This window comes from Schistocerca americana, chromosome 8, assembly GCF_021461395.2.
Source record: "Schistocerca americana isolate TAMUIC-IGC-003095 chromosome 8, iqSchAmer2.1, whole genome shotgun sequence".
Lineage (NCBI taxonomy): Eukaryota > Metazoa > Arthropoda > Insecta > Orthoptera > Acrididae > Schistocerca > Schistocerca americana.
The window spans coordinates 35,194,094-35,200,093 of NC_060126.1; the positions used below are offsets into that span (position 1 = coordinate 35,194,094).

The 6,000-nt window shown below is 39.3% G+C and overlaps 1 protein-coding gene across 1 annotated transcript in view; it reads right to left on the reverse strand.

Moving 5' to 3' along the window:
* Positions 1 to 4,826, reverse strand: part of LOC124545312 (ankyrin repeat domain-containing protein 17-like) — a 94,825-nt gene extending 89,999 nt beyond the window's left edge. The window contains exon 1 of the mRNA XM_047124214.1: positions 4,713 to 4,826. The gene's annotated coding sequence lies outside the window, so the exon portion shown is untranslated. The remainder of the gene's footprint in view (positions 1 to 4,712) is intronic.
* Positions 4,827 to 6,000: the final 1,174 nt, after the last annotated feature.

A 6,000-nucleotide genomic window follows, 5' to 3' on the forward strand; every position in this document is an offset into this window, starting at 1 on the left:
TGCAAATGTTAGAGAAAAATTAGTAACCATTCCCGAATATGATCTCGAGTATTCTCTGTCAGCGCTCGACTCAATAGATCTAGTTCATGAGGATGGACAAGCCATTCATAGTTATCGTAACGGTAATGAACACAACCCGAACGGGAACAACTACGGTAACGGCAATGGCTTTGGAAACTATAATGGTCGTGTGCTTATGAATGGCATCCGTATGCACCGCCGCGCCACAATGTAAATCCGTGCCACAGGGTGAACGAAGGTACGAAAATAAATATCAGCCCCATATGTATGGCAAAGGCATAGACAGGAGAAATTATAGAGAAAACTTTGACACTAGGCGACAAGGAAATGTAAATTACCAGGATCGGAATATGCAACACAGGGATCCGAGAGAGAACTTGCAGCCCGTGCAGTCGAAATGAAACAACCGGGACACGAAGTGGCGAGTACGCGAACGTACAGTGAACATAGAAGTGACGGCAGAAAATTAATCCATACCTTTACCGCCCCCACGAAATAGTAATCGAGCGTGACTAGAAGCTAATGAACTGTCAGTGTGCCACAGTACTAATATGAGCGACATAAACGCTAACACGAACAGGAACGGAAAGGAGGAAGTTGACAAACAAACCTACACATACACAACATCCTGGGTGCTACTTGATAGGAAATATAAAAAAAATGGTAAAACAAAAGGCATGTATCCACATGAAGATCTGCGGAAATTTATTAAATGAAAATTCAAGTCTCATTCTTTCCTTATCGAATCAATAAAACGCAAGAAGGTAGCTTTGGCGCTCTTTGACGAATAAACCGACTGGCGCTCGGTTCCTCTCCAGCTAGGGGGTACAATATTTATATTCTCGGTACTCTCCCCCTCTTCTATTGCCCTGTTTAGCCAATTAAGGAATGTTCAGTTTTCTTCTATCTAACATGCAGAGAACGACATGCAACCTAGTGAATAGAAATTTTCCTTGTATTTTGATATTTTACTTTCTTAAAACTTAAATATCTATAGAAGCAAAGGAAACCTTTTGATACTTCTTAAGGAAACACTGAATATACAACAAGAACTAAAAAAATTATACACAATACTGAACGAGCGAAAACCATTTGATGACAGTTTTACTAATTCAGGCGAAAAAAAAAAAAAAACAAACAAGACTGATGGAAAAGAAAGGAAAGCATAGCCGCGAGATTTAAGCGGGAGGGCACTTCTGCAGTTTAAGGGGTACATGCGCTGATCACGAGAGAAAAGTACCTATTTTTGGAGGAAACGCGTATTTCTGAAGATATAAACATATACATGTACGGAATACCAAAAATTTATTTCAAAAATTGTTTGTTGCAGTCATATCTGATGCGCTCAACTGTCTCAAATTTTTCATCTAAAATGTGTTACATGTGTACACGGAATTTCAAAAACTTTTTTGCAAACAAGATGGAATTGATAAGAAAATTCTCAAAAAATCACATTTGTTTATTTTGCACGGATATACATTAAAGCTCGAATCACAGATTACATAAAAACACCTAGGCCTACCTCAAGTTAATTTGCAGCATTAGGATAGATTTTTCGAACATGCTCAATGAAATTGTGGAATGGATTTTGCCCAAAACGTTGACGCCAGAGAAATTCCGCCAGGTAGTTATTCAGCACAGCACGGTGAGTTCCGAAACGCCTTTTATTATTTTCTTTAGCTTTTTGCCAGACTGACTCCACGTGATTTTTGGTTGCGTTTGTAAAGGGAACAAAATAAAGCGAATGACTAACACTTCAAAAATAGGTACTTTTCTCGTGATCAGTGCATGTACCTCCTAAACTGCGTAAGTGCCAGTGGGAGGTATGAGCGATAAAGTGTACTGAGACGCGCAGCCGCGCTTAAAGCGGAGCGTACTTATAACAATTATATACGAAGCGGCTAACAGCTGATCGTAGGGGACAAGTACGCAAAAAGCAAGGTTGAGTTCAGTGTACCCTGTAAGATTCGCGCTAAGACATGCTGCGCACAGCGACGGAAACCATTCTAGAATTGAAGCGGGCCGGCATCCACGACGCGCAGCCAACTGTACAAAACAGAAGCGACACGAAATGGAGTACCTATCAGCTGATTAACGTAAATCAGTTACACAAAACTAATAGACATTTATTCCCAAGTTTGAGACTATACTGTAAAGAGCACTAATGTTAAGAGCATATCATTAAGTTCAGCATACGTAGTTTTAAGAAAAGGAGCGAATTGACGAAAGTAAACTATAAGGAGCGTAGAATACGCTAAAATTTTTTACACTTAAAACAGGCTGTTGAATGTACATAGTAAGAAATAAGTATAAGTATTCAAAGTATAAGAATATACACAGTAAATATACACCTGTCCGACTATATACAACAGGATTAAGACAAGTTTGAAAGTAACAACATGTACACTTAAAAGAATGCGATTAGCACAGAACATAAGAAATAAGCGACTTACATAAGCGCCTAAGTATGCGACGGTAAGGTTCAAATGGTTCAAATGGCTCTGAGCACTGTGGGACTTAACATCTGAGGTCATCAGTACCCTAGAACGTAGAACTACTTAAACCTAACTAACGTAAGTAAATTACACACATCCATGCCCGAGACAGGATTCGAACCTCCGACCGTAGCAGTCGCGCGGTTCCGGACTGAAGCGCCTAGAACCGCTCGGCCACCGCGGCCGGCTGCGACGATAAGAAAGGTAGAATGAGACACACAGAAAAATGCGTGTGACAGAAGTAAACTATAAAATAACATATCGTACAAGATTTGGCGAGAGGAGTAGTTCTGCACTTTTAGAACTACACTTCTTTACAGACATTATGAGTAGCGAGCTTTATGTACAGGGAGAGTACACACTCACAAACTTGCTATTTAAGAACTCACTTCTGTTAGTTGCTATTAATTACATGCTACCTTATAGGAAAACCATAAGCAGCAAAATAAAACTGTAAATATGGATCGTACAACACGCTGGAGATAAGCTACGTAAATACGAAAATCAGCCAATACGGACACAACGTAATTACTTGAACTTAAAATAACTGAGGAAAGTAGGCCCAACTACGTTAAAAAAAAAAAAAAAAAAAAAAAAAAAAAGCAACATGGAGAAATAAATGAATTTCGCATCTGGATAATACTTTGAAGTAGAGAGAGTGAAAGATTTTAGATTCAATTGGAGGTATTAAGCAGTTAATCTACGTTTGTGCTGACATCGTACATCGAGTGAAACTGGGAAGAGAATGAAGGTGTATTAGATTGATATGAGTTTGTTTATATTTGGGGGAAGAAATAAACAGAGCGGTGGTTCCAGTGTGAGAACCCCACAGGTAATACATGGGTATAAATAGAGATTTATGTGGAAGATTTTTAATGAATAACTGAAATACACGTTTCCTTCAAAAATGGATACTTTTCTCGTGATCAGCGCATGTACCTCTTAACTGCACAAGTGCCTAATTATGTGGATACGGTGATGAATATGAAGATTATTACTACAGGGCACCTAGGAAATGGACACGAAGGCGACAAAGAAATTATATATATATATATATATATATATATATATATATATATATATATATATATATATTTCTTGGAATGAATGGTTGTATGAGTGTGGAAAGCGAAGTATTCATGAACGGTAAGTAATTATGGAAACGAACATGTTGAAGAAGCAGTGAAGGGTAAAGATGAAACAGTGAAGTCAATACTAACAAAGTTACATAGTACCTATAACGTATACCAAAACACCGTGATTTTCCACACACACACACACACACACACACACACACACACACACACACACACACTCTGTAAGATACCTTAGTATGAAAAATATTTCCTTAGCGACCAACTGTTATAGCTTGAGCAACTATAAGGTGAATATAAAAGAAAATATGGGCAATTCGTACGAGGAATGTACACAAAATGCAGGGAAACATTTTGTGCACTGAGTTTCTGACACGTGCAGAAGCAAAAGAAGTACATTTAACATAAGTACCTTCTATAACGGGAATGAATTATGAGTGGAATTACACATGACAAAAGACAGTAAAATTACCGGTCACAAGTTACGAAGTTAAACACTTATATGTCGTCGCATCAATAGGGCAGAAATACGGCTTAAAATATGTGTACACGGAGGTGAAATATTACGACGATTAACGAGCAATGATGAGGTCAGGACTGTAAAGGGATAAAACATCCCACACACTCGCTCACAAACGAGCATTTGTAAATATTGCACATAGTATGAAGTTTACCAAATGCCAAGAATAGAATAAGTACACTAACGACGCACTACAAGTATCAATTCTAGAAGTAGCTTGATCTCTGAAGCTAACACTAGCAAATCCTCTTTTTCCGTGTAGTGAGAGATCGTATATGAAATGGACAGTTATTTGCCTACTACATTATTGTCAATGTTTATGTCTATGTAAAATGTATGTACTTTTGTCAATTTTATGTGAAATTTTATTCTTGAAGAACCGTTTATGTATGTATGTAAAGTGCAACGCGACGGACGTGTAAAATTCTCGCACGTGTGAAGTGATACAAAAATAGTAAGCCCTGATAATAGTGAAAATAACGGCTGAGCCGTGATAAGAGTAAACGCTACAATGTATCGAAGTGAAAACGAACTACAATGCACAACGGAAGATAATGCCGAGTCCTGCAGTGCGGTCCTTACCTTCAATGCCACTGGCCGAAAACCTCGTCCAGATGCGAGATGATGTATTTTGGTGTTCTTCGGGTCGAACGTTGGAGCTGGATCCGTCGTATACCGTCTACGGAGCGGAGGACAACACCGACTTCTTAAGCCCAGAGCGACTTCACAGTGTATGCGCGGGCTGAGCTGCTGATCACGTGGCGTTTGCGTCACTGCGGCCGGCGCGGTAAACAATCAACTGCTGCCAGCCACAAGCGCAGCGAACAATGACATAGCGTGTATCGAAGGACACCTTCCCAGAATTTCAAATGAACCAAAAGCCAGTGAGAAAAACAATAAAAAAAGTGAAAGTACAACTTAAGAAATGTGAAACTTTTCCCCTGTTCATACAGCTTAACAAGTGTAACGAGAAATAACAGAGTAACACGTTGGCACAACATGGACGTGCAATTATTTGATAGGAATATATGTGAAATTGTGAATGTGTTTATGTGTATGTATTTGCAATGGAAAAAGAAGTGAAGCTTTGTAAATATACTTGTAGTGTTGTTGTTGTGGTCTTCAGTCCTGAGACTGGTTTGATGCATCTCTCCAAAAGCTTCTATTCTCTTCTTGTCCAAACTGTTAATCGGCCATGTTGCACTTCCATACATGGCTACACTCCGTACAAATACTTTCAGAAACTACTTCCTGACACTTCAATCAATACTCGATGTTATCAAATTTCTCTTCTTCAGAAACGCTTTCCTTGTCATTGCCAGTCTACATTTTATATCCTCTCTACTTCGACCATCATCAGTTATTTTGCCCCCCAAATAGCAAAACTCATTTAGTACTTTAAGTGTCTCATTTCCTAATCTAATTCCCTCAGCTTCACCCGACTTAATTCGACTACATTCGTTTTGCCTTTGTTGATGTTCATTTTGTATCCTCCTTTCAAGACACTGTTCATTCCGTTCAACTACTCTTCCAAGTCCATTGGCCGGCCGGAGTGGCCGAGCGGTTAAAGGCGCTACAGTCTGGAACCGCACGACCGCTACGTCGCTGGTTCGAATCCTGCCTCGGGCATGGATGTGTGTGATGTCCTTAGGTTAGTTAGGTTTAAGTAGTTCTAGGGGACTTATGACCAGAGCAGTTGAGTCCCATAGTGCTCAGAGCCATTTGAACCAGCCAAGTCCTTTGCTGTCTCTGACAGAATTACAATGTCATCGGCGAACCTCAAAGTTTTTTATTTCTTCTCCATGGATTGTAATACCTACTTATACAGTAGGGGGGCCTTTGTGATAAACCTTTTGCATTTCTTACTTTT